General features: G+C 43.2%; 1 protein-coding gene across 1 annotated transcript in view; it reads right to left on the bottom strand.

Moving 5' to 3' along the window:
- LOC139416846 (voltage-dependent L-type calcium channel subunit beta-4-like) overlaps positions 1-13,800 on the bottom strand; it is a 34,560-nt gene extending 20,760 nt beyond the window's left edge. The window contains exon 1 of the mRNA XM_071165958.1: positions 13,660-13,800. The gene's annotated coding sequence lies outside the window, so the exon portion shown is untranslated. The remainder of the gene's footprint in view (positions 1-13,659) is intronic.
- Positions 13,801-27,950: the final 14,150 nt, after the last annotated feature.

Raw genomic sequence — 27,950 nt, 5'->3', positions numbered from 1 at the left:
TGTGATAAATGTCTATGTGATAACGCTCTGTGTGATAACTGTCCATGTGATAATGCTCTATGTGATAACACTCTATGTGATAACTCTCTATGTAATAACGCTCTATGTGATAACTCTCTATATGATAGCTCTCTATATGATAACTGTCTATATGATAATACTCTACATGATAACTCTCTATGTGATAACTCTCTGAATGATAACAGTCTATGTGATACCTCTCTATATGATAACTCTCTATGTAATAACTGTGTATATATTAACTATATATGTGATAACTGTCTATGTGATAACTCCCTATGTGATAATTGTCTATGTGATAACTCTTTATATGATAACTCTATATATGATAACTCTATATATGATAACTCTCTATATGATAACTCTCTATATGACAACTGCACATATGATAACTGTCTATATAATAACTGTCTATAGGATAACTCTCTATATGTTAACGCTCTATGTGATAACTCTCTATGTGTACCTGTCTATGCGATAACTCTCTATGTGATAACTGTCTATATGATAATGCTCTATGTGATAACTCTCTATGTCATAACTGTCTATATGATAATGCTCTATGTGATAACTATCTATGTGATAACTGTCTATATTATAATGCTTTATGTGATAACTTTCTATGTAATAACTGTCTATATGATAATGCTCTATGTGATAACTCTCTATGTGATAACTGTCCATATGATAATGCTCTATGTGATAACTCTCTATGTCATAACTGTCTATATGATAATGCTCTATGTGATAACTTTCTATGTAATAACTCTCTATGTAATAACTCTCTATGTGATAACTCTCTATGTGATAACTCTAACCAACGCCAGTAGCAGAGAGTGGTTGGTATTCATGGGGGAACAAATAGTGGCTTAGCCTAACATGGCGCCTTATTCCTCATGAAGTGCATACCTTCCATAGTGTACTGTAGTGCACTAAATGTAGTGCCCTAGATAGGAAATAAGGGGCATTATCTATGGAATAGGGAATCATTTCAGATTGGCCAACTGCATTCATTAGGCACAGAGCCTCCATAACTAAACAAAGAGGGCTAGGTGCTATGTAGCAAAATAACAGTTATATAGTAATGACCAACAGAGAGATGAAGACTATAGTCCATAACAGCCATGATACATTTGCTTTATAGCTCTGCTAATTGGCTGTGTAGTTCACCATCCTTCATCGGCAAAGTGCTGAATTTACAATTCTACTACGGCGACAGCCTGGTCCTACCTCTATAGCTTCCAGCATCCCCTCTCTTACAGACACAGACACAGACAGAAAGCAGGGCAGGTTTCAGTGTGGATGCCCAGTGCTGCACCATTCTCTTGACAAAGAGGTGATGCATGGAGCTATAGAGATGCAGGGGGTGAGTCAGCATCATGGAGCTATAGAGATGCAGGGGATGAGTCAGCATCATGGAGCTATAGAGATGCAGGGGATGAGTCAACATCATGGAGCTATAGAGATGCCGGGGTTGAGTCAGCATCATGGAACTATAGAGATGCAGGGGATGAGTCAGCATCATGGAGCTATAGAGTTGCAGGGGATGAGTCAGCATCATGGAGCTATAGAGATGCCGGGGTTGAGTCAGCATCATGGAACTATAGAGATGCAGGGGATGAGTCAGCATCATGGAGCTATAGAGTTGCAGGTGATGAGTCAGCATCATGGAACTATAGAGTTGCAGGGGGTGAGTCAGCATCATGGAGCTATAGAGATGCCGGGGTTGAGTCAGCATCATGGAACTATAGAGATGCAGGGGATGAGTCAGCATCATGGAGCTATAGAGTTGCAGGGGATGAGTCAGCATCATGGAGCTATAGAGATGCAGGGGGTGAGTCAGCATCATGGAGCTATAGAGTATGGGATGAGTCAGCATCATGGAACTATAGAGTTGCAGGGGATGAGTCAGCATCATGGAGCTATAGAGTTGCAGGGGGTGAGTCAGCATCATGGATCTATAGAGTATGGGATGAGTCAGCATCATGGAACTATAGAGTTGCAGGGGATGAGTCAGCATCATGGAGATATAGAGTTGCAGGGGGTGAGTCAGCATCATGGAACTATAGAGCTGCAGGGGATGAGTCAGCATCATGGAGCTATAGAGATGCAGGGGATGAGTCAGCATCACGGAGCTATAGAGATGCAGGGGGTGAGTCAGCATCATGGGACTATAGAGTTGTAGGGGATGAGTCAGCATCATGGAGCTATAGAGATGCAGGGGGTGAGTCAGCATCATGGAACTATAGAGTTGCAGGGGATGAGTCAACATCATGGAGCTATAGAGATGCAGGGGATGAGTCAGCATCATGGAGCTATAGAGTTGCAGGGGATGAGTCAGCATCATGGAACTATAGAGATGCAGGGGACGAGTCAGCATCATGGAGCTATAGAGTTGCAGGGGATGAGTCAGCATCATGGAGCTATAGAGTTGCAGGGGATGAGTCAGCATCATGGAACTATAGAGTTGCAGGGGATGAGTCCGCATCATGGAGCTATAGCGATGCAGGGGATGAGTCAGCATCATGGAACTATAGAGTTGCAGGGGATGAGTCAGCATCATGGAACTATAGAGATGCAGGGGATGAGTCAGCATCATGGAACTATAGAGATGCAGGGGATGAGTCAGCATCATGGAACTATAGAGATGCAGGGGATGAGTCAGCATCATGGAGCTATAGAGATGCAGGGGGTGAGTCAGCATCATGGGACTATAGAGTTGTAGGGGATGAGTCAGCATCATGGAGCTATAGAGATGCAGGGGGTGAGTCAGCATCATGGAATTATAGAGTTGCAGGGGATGAGTCAGCATCATGGAGCAATAGAGATGCAGGGGGTGAGTCAGCATCATGGAGCTATAGAGTTGCAGGGGATGAGTCAACATCATGGAACTATAGAGTTGCAGGGGATGAGTCAACATCATGGAGCTATAGAGATGCAGGGGATGAGTCAGCATCATGGAACTATAGAGATGCAGGGGATGAGTCAGCATCATGGAACTATAGAGATGCAGGGGATGAGTCAGCATCATGGAGCTATAGAGATGCAGGGGATGAGTCATTATCATCCTATAGTGAGAGATGTACATTTATGTTACACAGTTATTTAGCAGACGCTCTTAACCAGAGCGATTTACCGGAGTGGGTGGAAACATTTTTGTCAGTTATCAGTTGCAGCCTTCATCCGCCATTCCAGATGGCACTCCTGTATCCGCATGGTCAGCCATCGAGGACTTTTGGCTTTGTAACTGGAGTTGTCCATCTCCTGGACTGGCTGCCCGCCAGGGTTTGAAAGCCCAGTCTAACCTACATTTTCTCTTAACCTTGGGTGCGGGCCCAGCCGAGCCCGGAACTTGCATGGGGCAGGGGTGTCACTCCCTGAGGTAGCATGCAAGGCAAAGTAACGCAAAGCAGAGCAGAGCAAGGCAGAGCAAGGCTGAGCAACACAAGGCAGAGAAGAGTATGGCAGAGCAACGCAAGACAGAGCAAAGCAAGGAGGAGCAACACAAGGCAGAGCAGAGCAATCCAGAGCAACGCAAGGCAGAGCAGAGCAAGGCAGAGCAGAGCAAGGCAGAGCAGAGCAAGGCAGAGCAACACAAGGCAGAGCAAGGCAGAGCAGAGCAAGGCAGAACAAGGCAGAGCAGAGCAAGGCAGAGCAGAGCATGGCAGAGCAGAGCAAGGCAGAGCAACACAAGGCAGAGCAGAGCAAGGCAGAGCAACAGAAGGCAGAGCAGAGCATGGCAGAGCAGAGCAACACAAGGCAGAGCAGAGCATGGCAGAGCAGAGCAAGGCAGAGCAATGCAAGACAGAGCAGAGCAAGGCAGAGCAATGCAAGACAGAGCAGAGCAAGGCAGAGCAATGCAAGACAGAGCAGAGCAAGGCAGAGCAACACAAGACAGAGCAGAGCAAGGCAGAGCAACACAAGGCAGAGCAGAGCATGGCAGAGCAGAGCAAGGCAGAGCAACACAAGACAAGCATGCGGACGCACGAGCGCAAACACACACACAGACAAACACACACACAGACAAACACACCAGCTCTGTTGTTCCTGGCCTTGACCAAGTTCTATTAGAGGCTAAAGCTCAGCCTGTAAGCTATCCCACTAAGGCTGCCCCAGGCACTGAGGACCCTACTTTAGATGGGCCATTAACCTGGTAGTATTCACTCTGCCCACTCTCCCTCTCATTCAACTCTGGCTGCTTAAGAATAAAGTGCACTCAGCCCATCAACAACTTTCAGCTGAAATGTCTCAGAGCTATATTTTTATGTATGTGTTGCATTCAAACACACACACACATATGCACGCCGAGCACACGCACACGCACGCACGCACGCACACACACACACACACACACACACACACACACACACACACACACACACACACACACACACACACACACACACAGACACACATTAGTAAGGAACAGCAAGCTCGCCTTGGTCTTAGAACAGAGAAGATGGGATGACTATTTGCATCATTAGTGTTGTGCTGGAAGAGCTACTGAAGCGCAGAGGAGTTCTAACGCACTCAGAGGAGTTCTAACTCACTCAGAGGGAGGGGAATGAGAGAGGAAGAAAAATAGAGAATGAAGGAAAAAACAGAGTGAAAAGGAGGGAGTGAGGTGGCATGGAGAGTGACGGGATGGAGATAAATAGAGAGAGAAACAGAGGAAGCAGGGAGTGGTGGGATGGAGAGAGAAGGGAAGAGAGAGAGAGAGAGAGAGAGAGAGAGAGAGGGGGGGGGAGAGAGAGAAACAGAGAGAGAAACAGAGAGGAAGCAGGGAGAGTGGTGGGATGGAGAGAAAGAGAGAGAGAGAGAGAGAGAGAGAGAGAGAGAGAGAGAGAGAGAAAAGGGAAGAGAGAGATAGAGAAGGGGAGAGAGAGACAGAGAGAAGTAAAAAGGAGAGAGTGGGGTAGCAGAGAGAGTGGTGGGATAGAGAGAAAGAGAGAAAGTGGGGGAGAGAGAGAAAAAAAGAGAGAGTTTCAGTAGATCTCAGCAGCCGAAGGACTGGAGATTGAAAACGGCATATTTTTTTTTGCTGTGAGTTGGTTTTTCTAAATATAGCCTCCCTCCATTCTCCTTCCTCTCCTCCTCTCTTCTCCCTGGTACCGCGCATATCTAAACACCCGTGACAATCCTTGGAAGCTGGGTGGATAGGAGGGTAGGTGGGGGTGGAACGATTCTAGAAGGATGGCTGGGACTGAGGTTTGTCAAAGTTCACTGCGTATTGTAGAAATCGCTTGAGAGAGAGAGCATAGTGGAATTGGACGACTCCACACAACTATACCAAATCCACTGAAACCAGATATTTGATCAGACAGTGGACACCTACTGACCAAAAAGACCTACTTACCAGACCTACTGACCAAAAAGATCAGATCATGTGAAGTCATTATGGCAGTTGCCTCCACTCTAGTCCACAACCCTGGCCTGGGTGTGATTCGACCTGTTCCTCCACTCTAGTCCACAACCCTGGCCTGGGTGTGATTCGACCTGTTCCTCCACTCCAGTCCACAACCCTGGCCTGGGTGTGATTCCACCTGTTCCTCCACTCTAGTCCACAACCCTGGCCTGGGTGTGATTCAACCTGTTCCTCCACTCCAGTCCACAGCCCTGGCCTGGGTGTGATTCGACCTGTTCCTCCACTCTAGTCCACAACCCTGGCCTGGGTGTGATTCGACCTGTTCCTCCACTCCAGTCCACAACCCTGGCCTGGGTGTGATTCAACCTGTTCCTCCACTCCAGTCCACAACCCTGGCCTGGGTGTGATTCGACCTGTTCCTCCACTCTAGTCCACAACCCTGGCCTGGGTGTGATTCGACCTGTTCCTCCACTCCAGTCCACAACCCTGGCCTGGGTGTGATTCGACCTGTTCCTCCACTCCAGTCCACAACCCTGGCCTGGGTGTGATTCCACCTGTTCCTCCACTCCAGTCCACAACCCTGGCCTGGGTGTGATTCCACCTGTTCCTCCACTCCAGTCCACAACCCTGGCCTGGGTGTGATTCCACCTGTTCCTCCACTCCAGTCCACAACCCTGGCCTGGGTGTGATTCCACCTGTTCCTCCTGTCTTCTATGAGCTCATGTCTTTGACCATTCAAATTCATTGAAGCCAGATATACCATCAGACAGTATCTGTGAACACTACACTGTACAGAGATGATCACAGCCAGTTAGTCATTAGGGCAGTTGCCTTCACTCCAAAGACCTGTATGTGATTTAACATGTTCCTTCCATCTTTTATGAGCTCATTACACTACTTCACACTACTGAGTTGTCTGTAGACCCTGCCACATATGTCTCGTGTCTAAGCCGTTGAATTTCGACTCCACTTTTTCTCTATACTGACATTTCGCTTGTTTGATTACCTTGCTGAGAGAATAACTACACTGTTTGTATTTGGCCATATACCCAGTCACCTTTCCATGGTTAAATGCGGTGGTTCGTGCTTTCAGTTTTGTGCGAATGCCGCCATCTATCCACGGTTTCTGGTTAGGATAGGTTTTAATAGTCACAGTGGGTACAACATCTCCTATGCACTTCCTTAGAAACTCACTCACAGTATCAGCGTATAAATCAATTTTATTCTCTGAGGCTACCTCAGAACATGCCCCAGTCCGCGTGATCAAGACAATCTTGAAGCGTGGATTCCGATTGGTCAGACCAGCGTTGAATGGTCCTCATCGGGGTACATCCTGTTTGAGTTTCTGCCTATAGGAAGGGAGGAGCAAAACTGGCAAAACACTGGATCACTGCTACTCTAACTTCCGCGATGAATACAAGGCCCTCCCCCGCCCTCCCTTTGGCAAATCTGACCACGACTCCATTTTGCTCCTCCCTTCCTATCGGAGCATGAGGTATCCCGTATGTACAACTAATAAAACTTAAAAACTTGAAACACACACACAGACACACACAAACAAACAGACACACACACGTCTGCCTGTATGCCCGCTGTTAAATAGGTGTCTCTTCTCCAGTTACGGCTAGAAATATTCCTGATGCAATTATTATTTTATTACTATTATTACTTTTTTAACCTTTATTTAACAGAGGAATACGCTACATAGACAGATATATATGCTACATAGACAGAGGAATACGCTACATAGACAGAGGAATACGCTACATAGACAGAGGAATACGCTACATAGACAGAGGAATATGCTACATAGACAGAGGAATATGCTACATAGACAGAGGAATACGCTACATAGACAGAGGAATATGCTACATAGACAGAGGAATACGCTACATAGACAGGAATACGCTACATAGACAGAGGAATACGCTACATAGACAGAGGAATACGCTACATAGACAGATATATACGCTACATAGACAGATATATACGCTACATAGACAGAGGAATACGCTACATAGACAGATATATATGCTACATAGACAGAGGAATACGCTACATAGACAGAGGAATACGCTACATAGACAGAGGAATACGCTACATAGACAGATATATACGCTACATAGACAGAGGAATACGCTACATAGACAGATATATACGCTACATAGACAGAGGAATACGCTACATAGACAGAGGAATACGCTACATAGACAGATATATACGCTACATAGACAGAGGAATACGCTACATAGACAGATATATACGCTACATAGACAGAGGAATACGCTACATAGACAGATATATACGCTACATAGACAGAGGAATATGCTACATAGACAGAGGAATACGCTACATAGACAGATATATACGCTACATAGACAGAGGAATATGCTACATAGACAGAGGAATACGCTACATAGACAGATATATACGCTACATAGACAGAGGAATACGCTACATAGACAGATATATACGCTACATAGACAGAGGAATACACTACATAGACAGATATATACGCTACATAGACAGAGGAATACGCTACATAGACAGAGGAATACGCTACATAGACAGAGGAATACGCTACATAGACAGATATATACGCTACATAGACAGATATATACGCTACATAGACAGAGGAATACGCTACATAGACAGATATATACGCTACATAGACAGAGGAATACGCTACATAGACAGAGGAATACCCTACATAGACAGAGGAATACGTTACATAGACATAGGAATACGCTACATAGACAGAGGAATACGCTACATAGACAGAGGAATACGCTACATAGACTGTAATATGCTACATAGACAGATATATACGCTACATAGACAGAGCAATACGCTACATAGACAGAGGAATACGCTACATAGGCAGAGACATTCACTACATAGATAGAGGAATATGCTACATAGACAGAGGAATATCCTACATAGACAGAGGAATACGCTACATAGACAGAGACATTCACTACATAGATAGAGGAATACGCTACATAGACAGAGGAATACGCTACATAGACAGAGGAATACGCTACATAGACAGATATATACGCTACATAGACAGATATATACGCTACATAGACAGAGGAATACGCTACATAGACAGATATATACGCTACATAGACAGAGGAATACGCTACATAGACAGAGGAATATGCTACATAGACAGAGGAATACGCTACATAGACAGAGGAATACGCTACATAGACAGAGGAATACGCTACATAGACAGATATATACGCTACATAGACAGAGGAATACGCTACATAGACAGATATATACACTACATAGACAGATATATACGCTACATAGACAGAGGAATACGCTACATAGACAGAGGAATACGCTACATAGACAGATATATACGCTACATAGACAGAGGAATACGCTACATAGACAGATATATACGCTACATAGACAGAGGAATATGCTACATAGACAGAGGAATACGCTACATAGACAGAGGAATACGCTACATAGACAGAGGAATACGCTACATAGACAGGAATACGCTACATAGACAGAGGAATACGCTACATAGACAGAGGAATATGCTACATAGACAGATATATACGCTACATAGACAGATATATACGCTACATAGACAGAGGAATACGCTACATAGACAGGAATACGCTACATAGACAGAGGAATACGCTACATAGACAGAGGAATACGCTACATAGACAGGAATACGCTACATAGACAGAGGAATACGCTACATAGACAGAGGAATACGCTACATAGACAGAGGAATACGCTACATAGACAGGAATACGCTACATAGACAGAAGAATACGCTACATAGACAGAGGAATACGCTACATAGATAGAGGAATACGCTACATAGACAGAGACATACGCTACATAGACAGAGGAATACCCTACATAGACAGAGGAATACGTTACAGCAGAAGGAGCAGGAGGGGTTTCCCTATGTTGTGCACTACTTTTGACAAGGGTTTCCCTATGTTGTGCACTACTTTTGACCAGGGTTTCCCTTTGTTGTGCACTACTTTTGACAAGGGTTTCCCTATGTTGTGCACTACTTTTGACCAGGGTTTCCCTTTGTTGTGCACTACTTTTGACCAGGGTTTCCCTTTGTTGTGCACTACTTTTGACCAGGGTTTCCCTTTGTTGTGCACTACTTTTGACCAGGGTTTCCCTATGTTGTGCACTACTTTTGACCAGGGTTTCCCTATGTTGTGCACTACTTTTGACCCTGGTTTCCCTTTGTTGTGCACTACTTTTGACCAGGGTTTCCCTATGTTGTGCACTACTTTTGTCACTATATTGGGAATATTCTGTGCCATATGGTGCCATTTCAAACCTAGTTTTCAAACCTAGTCCACTATGCTCCCTGGCTGGCTGAGGGCCTATCCCCACACAGAGTCATCCACCAGACTCAACCAATCTGCTGCTTCAAAGAATCTCTACTGAGAATCTACTGGAGCTATCCCATATACAGCCATGATGTGTAGCTACAGTACAGTACCGTGCTGCCTGCACCCTTCATATTATAATTACATCTTAGATAGACCCATATCAGCCTTGTACCTAGACCCACAGCACTGTGCTACCTGCATCCTGTATGGCAATACATCACCAAACACTGTTTCATGAGGAATGCCTTTCCAACAGTCTTGAAGGAGTTCCCACATATGCTGAGAACTTGTTGGCTGCTTTTTCCTTCACTCTGCAGTCCAACTCATCCCAAATCATCTCAATTGGGTTGAGGTTTGGTAATTGTAGAAGCCAGGTCATCTGATGCAACACTACATCACTTGGTCAAATAGCCCTTAAACAGCCTGGAGGTGTGTTGGGTCATTGTCCTGTTGAAAAACAAATGATAGTCCCACTAAGTGCAAACCAGATGGGATGGTGTATCGCTGCAGAATGCTGTGTTAGCCATTCTGGTTAAGTGTCACAGACAGTGTCACTAGCAAAGCACCCCCACACCATCACACATCCTCCTCCAATGCTTCACGGTGGGAACCGCATATGCAGAGATCATCTGTTTACCTACTCTGCGTCTCACAAAGACAGGGCAGTTGGAACCAAAAATCTTTGGACTCATCAGACCAAAGGACAGATTTCCACGGTCTCCTCTGTCTGTTACTTGAACTCTGTGAAGCATTTATTTGGCCTGCAATCTGAGGTGCAATTAACTCTAATGAACTTATCCTCTGCATCAGAGGTAACTCTGGGTCTTCCTTTCCTGTGGCCTCATGAGAGCCAGTTTCATCACAGCGCTTGATGGTTTTTGCGACTGCACTTGAAGAAACTTTCAAAGTTCTTGACATTTTCCGGATTGACTGATCTTTATGTCTTAAAGTAATGATGGACTGTCGTTTCTCTTTGCTTATTCAAGCTGTTCTTGCCATAATATGGACTTGGTTGTTTACCAAATAGGGCTTTCTTCTGTATACCACCCCTACCATGTCACAACACAACTGATTGGCTCAAATGCATTAAGAAGGAAAGAAATCCCCCAAATGAACTTTTAAACAGGGCACACCTGTTAATTGAAATGCATTCCAGGTTGAGAGAATGCCAAGAGTGTGCAAAGCTGTCATCAAGACCAACGGTGGCTACTTTGTAGAATCTCAAATATAAAATATATTTAGATTTGTTTAACACTTTGTTTAACACATGTTATTTCATAGTTTTGATGTCTTCACTATTATTCTAGAATGTAAAAACTAGTCAAAGACTGGTCCTGTATATTGTTCCCCTCTAAAACAATGTTTCAAATCGTATCCTTTATCTAAGTCAGATGTTATATTATTATGGATAAGGTTAATACTCAGCTATGAGTGTAGTTGGCATGATGATTCTAGCCCTGGGAAACATGTCAGTGGATGGAGGTTCCAGCCCTGGAGAACCTGTCAGTAGATTGAGGTTCTAACCCTGGATAACCTGTCAGTGGATGGGGGTTCTAACCCTGGGGAACCTGTCAGTGGATGGAGGTTCTAACCCTGGAGAACCTGTCAGTGGATGGAGGTTCCAGTTCTGGAGAACCTGTTAGTGGATGGAGGTTCTAACCCTGGGGAACCTGTCAGTGGATGGAGGTTCTAACCCTGGAGAACCTGTCAGTTGATGGAGGTTCTAACCCTGGAGAACCTGTCAGTGGATGGAGGTTCTAACCCTGGAGAACCTGTCAGTGGATGGAGGTTATAACACTGGAGAACCTATCAGTGGATGGAGGTTATAACACTGGAGAACCTATCAGTGGATGGAGGTTCCAGCCCTGGAGAACCTTTCAGTGGATGGAGGTTCTAGTAACTGGTTATGTCATTCAGCTTGGTGAATTGGTGATGTGTAAAATATAGGGTTGAGTGATGTCCCAGATATGCCCTGCAAACCAACAGGGTAACACAGGTTAAAGCCTGCATGTATGCTTTCTTTTTTTTCTCTTTTTTTTGTTGTTGTTGAATTTTACCCCTTTTTCTCTCCAATTTCATGGTATCCAATTGTCTCATCGCAACAACTCCCGTACGGGCTCGGGAGAGACAAAGGTTGAAAGTCATGCGTCCTCCGATACACAACCCAACCAGCCGCACTGCTTCTAACCCGGAAGCCAGCCGCACCAATGTGTCGGAGGAAACACAGTGCACCTGGCAACCTTGGTTAGCGTGCACTGCGCCCGGCCCGCCACAGGAGTCGCTGGTGCGCGATGAGACAAGGACATCCCTACCGGCCAAGCCCTCCCTAACCTGGACGACGCTAGGCCAATTGTGCGTCGCCCCACAGACCTCCGACAGAGCCTGGGCGCAAACCCAGAGTCTCTGATGGCACAGCTGGCGCTGCAGTACAGAGCCCTTAACCACTGCGCCACCCGAGAGGCCTGTATAATGCTTTCTAACTTGTTATAACATGTATGAGCCTTTATAATGTTTCAAAATTTGGCATATAAAGGATTTAAAAACATTTATAAGCAGGCTTATTCATTAAAGTTAAGATAACGTGTAACCAGCTTTATAGACGAAACACATTTCTATTATATTTCCATGAAGTATTCCATTAGAAAATGACCTGCAGAGTGACTAGAGAGCCTATTTCTTGAGACAGGAAAGAGGCAGCGAGAGACAGGAACTGTGCTAGTTCATCAAATTTAATCAAAGCATTGCACACTGACACACCAGTACTCACACACAAATACACGGGCACACACGCAGGTACGCAAACACCAATGCACACACACACACATAAGCAAACATGCACACACACATACACACACACATACATACACATACACACACAAAGCACTCCTCACGGGACAGGCTTTTAGTGATCTGTCTCATGCAGTACTTAATTGACCCCACACAGGAAGCCTAGCAGTCCCAAATGCACTCCGTCCCCCCACGCACAGCACACTCACACTCACACACACACTGAACACAGACAATCTGAGCACACACACACTGAGCACACACACACACACACACACACACACACACACACTGAGCGCACACACACAATGAGTGCATGCCACACACACTGAGCACACACACAGAGGACACACACACTGAGCGCATGCCACACACACTAAGTACACACACACACACACACACACACACACAGACACACACACACACACACACACACACACACACACACGCATGCAGCACAGAGAGGAGAAAGCATGATATACCAGCCAGTATACTGTGCGCCCCTCAGCAAAGCTTCTTCTCCACACCTGCCCTGCCTCTCCTCAGCAACTGAACAGAACAGCACTAACCCACCCCATATTCTGCAACTAATATCCCAGAATACACCAGGACCATTCACCAGCAATATCAGCAATGTAGCAAGAGCCCTGTCACTGGACATCAGACTGATATTACTGTCTGTAAGCTTGAGTGAAGGAACAATGAAATATTCAATCAGATTTTATATTGCTTAACATGCACAGTTGCACCCCTTATCACCACACCACCACATTCCTAAAGCCGCTACCCAGGAGATTGCCCCAGAGTGCTAAACATATTAACAGAAGCGGTAGCCGATGTAGGAAGGTGATAAGATTCTATTTTCATCTCGATGTACTGGTAGATCAACTCTTTTCAGATTTTGATGGGTATAATCTTGATAAAGAAAGAAGAAAATACTCCCAAGTTTAAATATAAGAACAAGTCAAGATAAAACAAACAATATGAATGTTATGTTCTCTGCAGAATGAATGACCAGAGATAATAGAGTAGAAGAGAAGCAGCTGAATAGTCTTGAGAGAGAAAGCGATGTCGAATAGGGTGGGTACTTACTCAGTTGAAGGTAGGAAGAGAGTGCTCTCTCTCTCCCTCGCTCTCTTTCTTTCTTTTTCTCTCTCTCTCTCTCTCTCTCTCTCTCTCGCGCTGCTACTCAGTCATGGTGTTCTCTCTCTCTCCAGGGTAGCGTTGAAGTGTACTGTACCGTGCTTGGGAGCAGTCTATCCCTCTTTCTCACTCTCTTCCCCATCCTCCCTCCCTCTCTGTCTCTCTCTAAGACACAACCCTTTGCCACGTCATTAGGGCTCCTTTCTTTCCATCCTATCTTACACTCTTTTGTTCCTTTATCCCCCTCTCTCTTCTTCTTCATCGTCATTCTTTTATCTCTATCACTACCTGTACTGTTATATTCTTAGTCACCCGGAGACTCTGCAGCTTCTCAACATTGAACACGTAAAGAGGAATGGACCAGTTCAATAGGCCATATTTAGTTTTGTTACAGTAATGTGTGGCACTAATAGAAAGGCATTTCTATTCTATGTATGTATATTCATATAATTTGTTACTGTAAGATAATCAGAGTTCATTACAGTGTTGTTTAATGAGAGAACCGTACAGTTAGAACTGTTAGTGAGGGAGGTACATTCTCCAACAACTATTATTTGCCACTGCTATGTTCTGAACAAACAGAGTAATAACTCAAACAGACGACTAGAAAAAGCTCAAACCAAGTTTATTCACCAACTGGGTCATACAGCTGCAAAGACAAGACATGATTACACAAGCACATATATTTATACCCTCCGACTGGGCGGAGTGGACTCCTTACACATCTAGACAGCCAATACATCTCTGTTGCTAGTCAGGAACTTAATTGGTTCCTCTCACCGGTGTAGTCATGGCCCTGCCTAATTCTAGAACCTTTCATGGGCGTGAAAGTGTATGTGTGTGAGATAGGACTGTAGAAGAAGGATCGTTGTGTTGGAACCCTCTGGCCCACCTCCCAGTGGTTTCTTCTCACTTCATCTGTTGACTTGACCTCGAGCCGAATTCCTCGCTCCTCCCTAGTTCCTCAGCTGGCCTGCCTTATCAGAGACTAACTGTTGGCCTTCTGTCATGGTCTGACCTTAGTTATTTTATTATGTTTATTATGTAAATATGGATACCACGCTGCACCTTGGTCCTCACCTTCTTCCACCGACGACGGCCGTTACACCTTCGGCTCCCTCCTTAGGAACACGGAACAGAATATATGACCTTTCTGCACTTCCCCTTGTCTCACTCAGTAACTTTCCATACACCAAGAGTTCCTATCCACGCTTCATTGACCCCAACCTATACATTCCTTATACATAAAACGTTCCAGTATGGTAACATTAATAAGCATGTTTCAAGCTAGAATACAACACCACAAACATATCCCAAACATATCCCAAACATATCCCCAACGATCAATTAAAATCAAGTGCGAAAGTAGGTAAGCAGGCACCAGTCAATCAATCAATCAAATGTATGTTATAAAGCCCTTTTTACATCAGCTGTTGTCACAAAGCGCTTTATAGAAACCCATCTAAAACCCCAAACAGCAACAAGCACTGCAGAGGCAAAGGCACAGTGGTTAGGAGAAACAATATACCAGTTTCACTGGACCAGCCTTCCATCAAACTATGTACAAGTACCAGACACAAGAACCAAAGACACAAGTTAGCAGCAAAACCACTAGCACAGCCACTTGAAACTCTTCTCACAAACCTCTCCTAACCACCGTGGAGTTGAATGGCCAAACTGTATGAAGTAAAGGACAAGACAGGAGACAGTTTGGTGGTGGTAGGGAGATGGAAGAGCCAGGCTCCCCAGTGTGTGTGTGTGTGTGTGTGTGTGTGTGTGTGTGTGTGTGTGTGTGTGTGTGTGTGTGTGTGTGTGTGTGTGTGTATGTGCTCTGTTTTTTGGATGTCACAGCTGTCTGTACACGGACAGGCCCTCCGTTGCGCTACCATGTCAGGGGCCCGTGTGTGTGTGTGTTCTAGGGAACACAACCGAGAAAAGTCAATCCCTCAACAAAACAATCCCACTGAGCCTGTTGCTACGCTTCACACACACAAACACACACGCACACACTTCACTTGAACATTTCCACAACTCCATATAGTGTAAAATCCACTACAAACGTCCTAGTGAACCAAGATGGGACCAATTGACGTCATAACTTACATTTAAGACTGAAGAAGTCTATGAGAAATTTCCAGTGAAGTTTAAGATTCATAATTTATAGAGCAGGTTGCTGGAAAGGAAGAGAAGAGAGAAGGGGGACATACATTTGAATTCCGTATGAGCAGTATGATGTGAATAAAACATGAACAAAGGGCTTAAAAGCTAAACTCCCTCCACAATGTTTTGCACTCAGAGAGAAAGAGAAAGAGAGAGAAAGAGAGAGAAAGAGAGAGAGGGGGGGGGGAGAGAAATAGATGACTCCCTGTCTCTGGGTTGGCAGTGAATTCCCATGCTTTGAGCTGCACCTAATCATTATTATTAATTTGTTTACATTGATTTTATTAGACTTTTCCAATGACAACAAAATCATTACAGCAAAAAACTAAATAGAAAAACATCAGAAAAAGAACAGGAAGTAGATACAGTACAATATACTGTACAAGATAAGTATACAGTTACAGTATTGAATTTAATTCTTACCAAGGTATATTTACCTCCATTTCTCCCCTTTGCTTTCAAATACAGGTGTTTACAAGTCTTAAGGCATATGTCAAGCTTTCCATAATAAAGATTTGTTTTACTATACTTTGCAATTCTTCAGATTTTGGGGCTTCAACTTTGACTGACCTTCATGTCTTAAAGTAATGATGGACTGTCGTTTCTCTTTGCTTATTTGAGCTCTTCTTGACATAATATGGACTTGGTCTTTTACCAAATAGGGATATCTTCTGTATACCACCCCTACCTTGTTACAACACAACTGACTGGCTCAAACATATTAAGAAGGAAAGAAATTCCACAAATTAACCTGTTAATTGAAATGCATTCCAGGTGACAACCTCATGAAGCTGGTTGAGAGAATGCCAAGAGTGTTTAATACTTTTTTGGTCACTACATGATTCCATATGTGTTATATCATAGTTTTGATGTCTTCACTATTATTCTACAATGTAGAAAATAGTACAAATAAAGAAAAACCCTTGAATGAGTAGGTGTGTCCAAACTTTTGACTGGTACTGTATATTGATGTTGGGATGGTGCTGAGAGGATGAATATAAAGTAGACATTTTTAGAAATGTCCCTTTAAGGGCGCTCTGGAAAGAATGGATGTTCTTAGAATGTACTCAGGGAGAACTGAAGCATACAGTGATGTGGATCAGTGGAGGCTGCTGAGGGGAGGTCCCATTAACCATCTCTGCAGAACTGGTTCTAGTGCATTATGGATGAGACATCTATTTCAAGGCACAGAGTTGAGGGTAGAGGGTGCTGCTTTCTGACTTCTGAGTGGAGGGAAATGGCACCGACCTGCCTGCTGATTGGTTGCCAAGCTCCCTTGAGGATCAGGAGGAACTCTAGTTCAGTAGATTAGACTGAGACATAACAGCAGGTACAGTGGTTACGTCCCACATGGCACCCTATTCCCTATGGGCCCTGGTCAAAAGTAGAGAACAAATGGCACCCTATTCCCTATGGGCCCTGGTCAAAAGTAGAGAACAAATGGCACCCTATTCCCTATGGGCCCTGGTCAAAAGTAGAGAACAAATGGCACCCTATTCCCTATGGGCCCTGGTCAAAAGTAGAGAACAAATGGCACCCTATTCCCTATTGGCCCTGGTCAAAAGTAGAGAACAAATGGCACCCTATTCCCTATGGACCCTGGTCAAAAGTAGAGAACAAATGGCACCCTATTCCCTATGGGCCCTGGTCAAAAGTAGAGAACAAATGGCACCCTATTCCCTATGGGCCCTGGTCAAAAGTAGAGAACAAATGGCACCCTATTCCCTATGGGCCCTGGTCAAAAGTGGTAATAAGGTGCCATTTGGGATGCAAGCTGAGATGTTACAAGACAGGTACAGCTTGTGTTGGTGAAAGTGGCATGGAGTGGCAGGAGGAAAGCAACTGGGTAGTAGGGTGGGTGAGTGATGACTGAGTGAATATGAGTGAGTGAGTGAGTGAGTGAGTGAGTGAGTGAGTGAGTGAGTGAGTGAGTGAGCGAATGATAAGTGAGTGAATGAATGAATGAGTAAGTGCCCACAGCTGGCATGCAAGCAATCATCAATCCGGCGCGCAGCTGCGCCCGACCCCAATCATAATGCCCATGGTCAATTCAATCATAATGCCCATGGTCAATTCAATCATAATGCCCATGGTCAATTCAATCATAATGCCCATGGTCAATTCAATCATAATGCCCATGGTCAATTCAATCATAATGCCCATGGTCAATTCAATCATAATGCCCATGGTCAATTCAATCATAATGTCCATGGTCAATTCAATCATAATGCCCATGGTCAATTCAATCATAATGCCCATGGTCAATTCAATCATAATGCCCATGGTCAATTCAATCATAATGCCCATGGTCAATTCAATCATAATGCCCATGGTCAATTCAATCATAATGTCCATGGTCAATTCAATCATAATGTCCATGGTCAATTCAATCATAATGCCCATGGTCAATTCAATCATAATGCCCATGGTCAATTCAATCATAATGCCCATGGTCAATTCAATCATAATGCCCATGGTCAATTCAATCATAATGCCCATGGTCAATTCAATCATAATGCCCTTGGTCAATTCAATCATAATGTCCATGGTCAATTTGGTTTGACATTCAATATCCCTATGGGGCTAGTAAGGGACCATCAGTAAATTACACAATGTACATGGGCTAATATTTTAAAATGTCAATAGCTCCAAACTATACATTTTGGGGTCACTTAGAAACGTCCTTATTTTTTTAAAGAAAAGCACCTTTTTCGTCCTTTAAAGTAACATTAAATTGATCAGAAACACAGTGAAGACATTGTTAATGTTGTAAATGATTATTGTAAATAGTACCCGCAAAACACCAGTCTCAATGTCAACAGTGAAGAGGCGACTCCGGGATGCTGGCCTTCTAGGCAGACTTCCTCTGTCCAGTGTCTGTGTTCTTTTGCCCATCTTAATCTTTTCTTTTTATTGGCCAGTCTGAAATATGGCTTTTTCTTTGCAACTCTGCCTAGAAGGCCAGCATCCCGGGGTCACCTCTTCACTGTTGACGTTGAGACTGGTGTTTTGCGGGTACTATTTACAATACTCATTTACATTAACAATGTTAATGTTGCCAGTTGAGGACTTGTGTCTAATGTACTTGTCCTCTTGCTTAGTTAGAGCCCGTTTGTGCTGTTCTGTGAAGGGAGTAGTACACAGTGTTGTACGAGATCTTCAGTTTCTTGGCAATTTCTCGCATGGAATAGCCTTCATTTCTCAGAACAAGAATATGGCGAGTTTCAGAAGAAAGTTATTTGTTTCTGGCCATTTTGAGCCTGTAATCAAACTCACAAATGCTGATGCTCCAGATACTCAACTAGTCTAAAGAAGGCCAGTTTTATTGGTTATTTAATCAGAGCAACAGTTTGCAACTGTGCTAACATAATTGCAAAAGGGTTTTCTAATGATCAATTAGCCTTTTAGCTAACAAAATGTGCCATTGGAACACAGGAGTGATTGTTGCTGATAATGGGCCTCTGTACGCCTATGTAGATATTCCATAAAAAAATCTGTCGTTTCCAGCTACAATAGTCATTTACAACATGAACAATGTCTACACTGTATTGCTGATCAATTTGATATTATTTTAATGGACCAAAATTGGCTTTTCTTTCAAAAACAAGGACACTTCTAAGTTGTGTTACATGCAATATATTTTGTGGACTTCACCAGACAGAGGTTCCTCTCTGGTTCTGTGATGAAACAAAGGTGTATTCTACCACTATGACTTCTTATTGTCTTGGCCTTAGGTCTCTATATCACGGTGGCAAGGCATATCAACTAACAGTTTATAGAGTAAACAATGCAATTATCGGTTGTAATACTGCCTTTTCTTCTGTCTTGGCTTCCCCAGTGATTTTACCCGCACACCGCTACTGCTCAAACCAACTATAAATTGTTCAAATTCATATACAAATATTAAAAGCATTTAATGAGACAACTAAAAGATGTGCAACATGAAAATATTGTCCCATTTACATTGTGTAATTTATTGACGGCCCATAACTAGCCCCAGAGATAGGCTATCCTATGTCCTATGTTAAACCAACTTTGCCAGTCACACAACAGCTGGCTGAAGCTAATTGGAGAAAGAAATTGGCGACTTCAAGACACAAGACCAGGTTAGACTGTTTCAAGTTATCTAGAAGGGTGAGTGACTGTAACTGTGTACTGTTTTGGTAGTGAATGTACAAATACTTGCCATGTAAGAACACACACACTAGAGGCATTTAAAGGCCCAGTGCAGTCAAAAATGTGCTTTCTGTGTTATATATATATATATATATATATATATATATCCACACTAATAATACTGTGACATTGTGAAAATAATGATAATGGACTTTTAGTGTAAGAGCTGTTTTAAAAGAGTCTGAAATTTCAGCCTGTTTTGGTGAGATGGAGTTTTGGCCTGCCTGGTGACATCACCAGGTGATACATCATTTAATAGACCAATAAGAAAGAGAGTTCCAAACCTCTCTGCCAATAACAGCTAGTTTTCAGTTTTCCCCTCCCCACTCAGACCACTCCCAGACAGTCCTAGCAAAATTCTTGCTTAAGAAATTGCTCTTTGCTAAGAAGTTATTTTTGTTTTTTTATGTTGTCAATTTTAATTGAAACAATCACAGTAAGGTACTTCATTTTTTACCAAAAAATGATTTGATGTTGAGATTTTTTTTAAAGTTTGCATTGGACCTTAAAAGCCAAATCAGGAAGTTCAGCCCCCCCTTTAAAATCCCATTCAATCTCTTTAACTGGATCTGTGCAGGACCTACAACCAATCATGAACCAGGAAGATACTGATGTTTGTAAGCATTGATGGTGGCTGGACTGGACAGTAAACAAACAAATAACTTCATATAGCTTCAAATTATGTTTAACAAATGTTTTTCTAAAGATGATCTTATTCCTTTACTACTACCAATATATCACAGACATTTAGGGCTATTTGCATACGTTGCATAATGGTATCACAGGAGTAGGCTAGTAAAGCAAAGTAACCTTGCAGATTAAGGTTTTGGTCAAACAAAGCACATGCTCCTAAAGTTTCCATTTCCCATAACTGATGATGACTGCAAGAAAAAAAAAATATTGAAGGATATCTGATACTTTGACTACTGCAATGTCCTTTACCTGCATACAGTATCCCCAAAGAGACAGTATCCCCACAGAGAAGTAATCCCCACAGAGACAGTATCCCCACAGAGAAGTAATCCTCAAAGAGACAGTATCCCCACAGAGACAGTATCCCCATAGAGACAATATCCCCACAGAGACAGTATCACCCAGTGAGACAGCCAAGAAGACAATATAGCTAGATGATATAAGACAGATGTAGAAGAAAGATTAATAGATTCATGAAATAAAACAGATTGTCATCTGTTGCTGTTTGGCTATAATCTCCAACCATTAACTCACCTAATCTTCAACCCACTTTGTTTATGTTTAACGCATAAGAGACAATAAATACACTTTAATGCGTCAAATGGTAGGGTAGCCTACTTCTTGTTTGTACATTAGGCATGAGACTGTATGCATAGTCCCACTTGTCTATTGTCGAATACACTGTAATGATAATTAAAGAAACGACACTCCCATAACTATTCATCTCAAGGCTCGACCGCAAAAAACCAAGATTCCCCATGACGTTAAACCGAAACAGTTTTTGCGATCGAACAACCGACAAGCGATTGCCTTATTTACCGCTGCGCTACTTTCTGTCAGAAATGTATACAATGTGAAGAATTTTTGCATAGGTTACCCTTGTGTGGTTCTTATTTTGCCCCTTCATAAAAAACACCCCAAAGCCAATAGAAAAATACAAAACTAACCTCGTTCAGCAGAAAGACATTTGAATATGTCAGGGACATCCACACAATTTAGTGAAATCTCCAACCGTCAACCTCGTTCACCTCAGTCCAACTTCAGGAAAGAATCTACAGTTCGCTGGCAACAACTAAGAAGGCAACAATTGTAACCCTGTCGATACATTTTCTCCTAGAATAACAGAGAATGTGTTAGAAGATATCCTTCGTAGGAAGGGACTTCGTCCACACCGGTTCAACTTCCTCTATCTTCATATGTTGATCATTGAATCATGATCAATTATATCTTAGCCTTCAAAGTCTGATGCACTGGCTACAAGGACGAATACATTTCCCCTGTCTCAATAAATAATGTAAGAACTGCACTTTTAACATCTCCATAATGATGAATTAGGATTCAATGGGGATTGATTCGGTCTCCCTTTATGAATGGGGTTAGAGTCCTCTACAAATAGCACCTATACTTTCACATGAGAAGGATAAAATGCTGTCGTGTGAATGCCATGCTGTATTTGAATAGATTATATTTACTGTTGTTGTTATGTCTTAATGTGATTTGTTCTTCTGCAGTGGTGACTCATGTTCACCAAGGGAACTCCACCCACGTCAGCGTATTCTGGTGCGTGCGACTCATTTCAATCCAAAATGAATGAGGGATACAAGTCATCATAGGAGGCTATGGGTGCAACAGGGGCTGCACAGGTGCGATTATTGACAGTAGACAGTCACCTACATTGTCTTAATCACAAACTACTGGCATATTTCCTGTAGGTATGACAAATGACAGGAAAAGCACACATTTCTCGGCTACTGTATAATTGTCAAAAAAAAACTGTAATTGTCAAAATGTAATTTCATTCATATTGGTGTAACTATACAGCAGCATTCACAATGCATCCTGAGCCCTTTGTGTACTGATACATTTTCTCCATTCATCTCATAATGTAATCACAGGGATAGGATTAGACTAAAACAGAATGTATACTGAACAGAAATATAAAAGCAACATGCAACAATTTCAAAGATTTTACTGAGATTTAATTTTTTATTTTATTTATCTGTTATTTTACCAGGTAAATTGACTGAGAACACGTTCTCATTTACAGCAACGACCTGGGGAATAGTTACAGGGGAGAGGAGGGGGGGTGAATGAGCCAATTGTAAACGGGGGATTATTAGGTGATGGTTTGAGAGCCAGATTGGGAATTTAGCCAGGACACCGGGGTTAACACCCCTACTCTTACGATAAGTGCCATGGGATCTTTAATGACCTCAGAGAGTCAGGACACCCGTTTAACGTCCCATCCGAAAGACAGCACCCTACACAGGGCAGTGTCCCCAATCACTGCCCTGGGGCATTGGGATATTTTTTAGATCAGAGGAAAGAGTGCCTTGTACTGGCCCTCCAACACCACTTCCAGCAGCATCTGGTCTCCCATCCAGGGACTGACCAGGACCAACCTTGCTTAGCTTCAGAAGCAAGCCAGCAATGGTATGCAGGGTGGTATGCTGCTGGCATATAAAGATAAAGTTCATATAAGGAAATCAGTCAATTGAAATAAATTAATTAACCGGTATCTATGGATTTCACATGACTAGGAATGCAGATATGCATCTATTGGTCAGAGATAACTTGTTAAAAAAAAAAGGGGCTTGGATAGAAAAAAACTCAGTATCTGCTGTGACCACCATTTGCATCATGCAGTGCGACACATCTCCTTCGCATAGAGTTAATCAGGCTGTTGATTGTGGCCTGTAGAATGTTTTCTCACTCCTCTTCAATGGCTGTGCGAAGTTGATGGATATTGGCGGGAACTGGAACACGCTGTTTTATACCGGAAACCAGAGCATCCCAAACATGCTCAATGTGCCGTTTCTGGTGAATATGCAGGCCACTGAAAAACTGGGACGTTTTCAGCTTCCAGTAATTGTATACAGATCCTTGCAACATGGGGCCATGCATTATCATGCTGAATCATGAGGTGTTGGCGGCATATGAATGGCACGACAATGGGCCTCAGGATCTCGTCATGGTATCTCTGTGCATTCAAATTGCCATCGTTAAAATGCAATTGTGTAAACACTTTACATGTGTTTATATATTTGTTTAGTTTATTATTGAGTTGCAGGTAGCTTAGCGGTTAAGAGAGTTGGGCCTGTAACCGAAAGCTCGCTGGTTCGAATCCTAAAGCCGACTAGGTGAAAAATCTGCCTATGTGCCGTTGAGCAAGGCACTTTGCCCTACTTGCTCCTGTAAGTCGCTCTCGATAAAAGCGTCTGCTAATTGACTCAAATGTATTAACATAACTTAACAACTAGTGCTCGTTTCTTTTGATTTGCCTATGTTGTGGACTCAGTTATTGAATATTTACTTACTAAGCAAATGTATATCAGCAGGCTTTTTCTGCTGAAACAAGTATACATTAAAACGTTACAGTGAAATTCTTTTCTTGAGAGCTCTTCCCAACAATGCAGTGATAATAATAAGAACATAAATAATATAGATAATAATAATATAGATAACAATGATATGGATAATAATAATACAGAGATCATATGTTTCCTGTAGTTCTTGACCAGGTTTACACACACTGCAGCAGGGATTTTGGCCCACTCCTCCATACAGACCTTCTCCAGATCCTTCAGGTTTCAGGGCTGTCGCTGGACAATACGGACTTTCAGCTCCCTCCAAAGATTTTCTATTGGGTTCAGGTCTGGAGACTGGCTAGGCCACTCCAGGACCTTGAGATGCTTCTTTTACGGAGCTACTCCTTAGTTTCCCTGGCTGTGTGTTTCGGGTCGTTGTCATGCTGGAAGACCCAGCCACGACCCATCTTCAATGCTCTTACTGAGGGAAGGAGGTTGTTGGCCAAGATCTCGTGATACATGGCCCCATCCATCCTCCCCTCAATACGGTGCAGTCGTCTTGTCCCCTTTGCAGAAAAGCATCCCCAAAGAATGATGTTTCCACCTCCATGCTTCACAGTTGGGATGGTGTTCTTGGGGTTGTACTCATCCTTCGTCTTCCTCCAAACACGGCGAGTGGAGTTTAGACCAAAAAGCTATATTTTTGTCTCATCAGACCACATGACCTTCTCCCATTCCTCCTCTGGATCATCCAGATGGTCATTGGCAAACTTCAGACGGGCCTGGACATGCGCTGGCTTGAGCAGGGGGACCTTGCGTGCGCTGCAGGATTTTAATCCATGACGGCGTAGTGTGTTACTAATGGTTTTCTTTGAGACTGTGGTCCCAGCTCTCTTCAGGTCATTGACCAGGTCCTGCCGGGTAGTTCTGGGCTGATCCCTCACCTTCCTCATGATCATTGATGCCCCACGAGGTGAGATCTTGCATGGAGCCCCAGACCGAGGGTGATTGACTGTCATCTTGAACTTCTTCCGTTTTCTAATAATTGCGCCAACAGTTGTTGCCTTCTCACCAAGCTGCTTGCCTATTGTCCTGTAGCCCATCCCAGCCTTGTGCAGGTCTACAATTTTATCCCTGATGACCTTGCACCCTCTCTGGTCTTGGCCATTGTGTAGAGGTTGGAGTCTGTTTGATTGAGTGTGTGGACAGGTGTCTTTTACACAGGTATCGAGTTCAAACAGGTGCAGTTAATACAGGTAATGAGTGGAGAACAGGAGGGATTCTTAAAGAAAAACTAACAGGTCTGTGAGAGCCGGAATTCTTACTGGTTGGTAGGTTATCAAATACTTATTTCATGCAATAAAATGCAAATGAATTACTTAAAAATCATAAAATGTGATTTTAGATTTTAGATTCCGTCTCTCACAGTTGAATTGTACCTATGATAAAAATTACAGACCTCTACATACTTTGTAAATAGGAAAACCTGCAAAATCGGCAGTGTACCCCACTGTATATACATGTAAACAGGAGTAATTATGCCCAGTAGCAGGATAAATAGATAAATACTAATGGCAATCAATAATGGACAGCAGTGTAATGGAGTAATACAGTTAAAGTCAGAAGTTTAGATACACCTTAGCTAAATACATTTAATCTCAGTTTTTCGCAATTGACATTTAATCCTAGTAAAAATTCCCTGTCTTAGGTCAGTTAGGACCACCACTTTATTTTAAGAATGTGAAATGTCAGAATGATAGTAGAGAGAATTATTTATTTCAGCCTTTTATTTCTTTCATCACATTCCCAGTGGGTCAGAAGTTTACATACACTCAATTAGTATTGATTGCCTTTAAATTGTTTAACTTGGGTCAAACGTTTCAGGTAGCGTTCCACAAGCTTCCCACAATACATTGGGTGAATTTTGGCCCATTCCTCTTGACAGAGCTGGTGTAACTAAGTCAGTTTGTAGGCCTCCTTGCTCGCACACACTTTTTCAGTTCTGCCCACAAATTTGCTATAGGATTGAAGTCAGGGCTTTGTGATGGCCACTCCAATACCTTTGCTTTTTAATTTTTTTTTATCTTTAAGCAATTTTGCAGCAACTATGGAAGTATGCTTTGGGTCATTGTCCATTTGGAAGATCCATTTGCGACCAAGCTTTAACTTCCTGACTAATGTCTTGAGATGTTGCTCCAATACATCCACGTAATTTTCCTGCCTCATGATACCATCTATTTTGTGAAGTCCACCAGTCCTTCCTGCAGCAAATTACCCGCACAACATGATGCTGCCACCCCCGTGCTTCACATTTGGGATGGTGTTCTTTGGTTTGCAAGCTTCTCCCTTTTCCCTCCAAACATAACGATGGTCATTATGGTCAAACAGTTATATTTTTGCTTCATCAGACCAGAGGACATTTCTCCAAAAAGTACAATCTTTGTCCCTGTGTGCAGTTGAAAACCATAGTCTGGCTTTTTTATGGCGGTTTTGGAGCAGTGGCTTCTTCCTTGCTGAGCGGTCTTTCAGGTTATGTCGATATAGGACTCGTTTTACTGTGGATATAAATACTTTTGTACCTGTTTCCTCCCGCATCTTCACAAGGTCCTTTGTTTTTGTTCTGGGATTGATTTGCACTTTTCTCACAAAAGTACGTTCATCTCTAGGAGACAGAGCGCGTCTCCTTCCTGAGCAGTATGACGGCTGCATGGTCCCATGGTGTTTATAGTTGCATACTATTGTTTGTACAGATGAACGTGGTACCTTCAGGCGTTTGGGAAATTGCTCCCAAGGATGAACCAGACTTTGAAGTCTCCAATTTTTTTTCTGAGGTCTTGATTTTCCCACAATGTCAAGCAAAGAGGCACTGAGTTTGAAGGTAGGCCTTGAAATACATCCACAGGTACACCTCCAATTGACTCAAATGGTGTCAATTAGCCTATCAGAAGCTTCTAAAACCATGACATCATTTTCTGGAATTTTCCAAGCTGTTTAAAGGTACAGTCAACTGAGTTTAAGTAAATCTCTGACCCACTGGAATTGTGATACAGTGAATTATAAGTGAAATAATCTGTCTGTAAACAATTGTTGGAAAAATTACTTGTTAAATGGCTATCAACAAAGTAGATGTCCTAACCAATTTGCCAAAACTATAGTTTGTTAACAAGAAATTTGTGGAGTGGTTGAAAAACGACTTTTAATGACGCCAACCTAAGTGTATGTAAACTTCTGACTTCAACTGTATATCTAATCAATAATAATTCTAGCAGCAGCGTAGGTTGTTCCTTAGTGGGGAGAGCCCTGTGGATGGGCATAGAGTCAGTGTGGATAGTCAGTGTAGGTGTGGACGAGCAGTAGTTGATAACCATTTAACAGTCTTATGGCCAGGGGATAGAAACTGTTGGTCTGAGCCTTGATGCACCGGTACTGCCTGCTAGACGGTAGCATGGAGAACAGTCCACATCTCGGGTGGCTGAAGTCTTTGGCAATTGTTCAGGCCTTTTTCAGACACCGCCTGGCATGTCCATCCTGGATGGCTAGGAGGTCGACCCCAGTGATGTGCTGTCCGCACCACCCTCTGTAGGGCCTTCCAGTCGCGGGTGGTGCAGTTAACATACCAGACAGTGAAACAACCAAACAGGATGCTCTCAATGGTGCAGCTGTGAAAGTTCCTGAGGATCTGAGGGGCCATGCCAAATTGTTTTAGCCTCCTGAGTGAGAAGAGGCGTTGCTGTGCCTTCTTCATGACTGTTCTGGTGTGAGAGGACCATGTTAAGTCATTGGTGATGTGGACACAGAGGAACTTGAAGCTCCTGACCCTCCACTGCAGCCCCCACTACCCCCATTTTGTGATCAGCTCCTTGGTCTGGCTGACGTTGAGGGAGAGGTTGTTGTCCTAGTACC

The sequence above is a fragment of the Oncorhynchus clarkii genome, chromosome 9, assembly GCF_045791955.1.
Source record: "Oncorhynchus clarkii lewisi isolate Uvic-CL-2024 chromosome 9, UVic_Ocla_1.0, whole genome shotgun sequence".
Lineage (NCBI taxonomy): Eukaryota > Metazoa > Chordata > Actinopteri > Salmoniformes > Salmonidae > Oncorhynchus > Oncorhynchus clarkii.
Note: the sequence above shows the minus strand (reverse complement) of the source record. Positions and strands in the feature narration are given on the sequence as shown.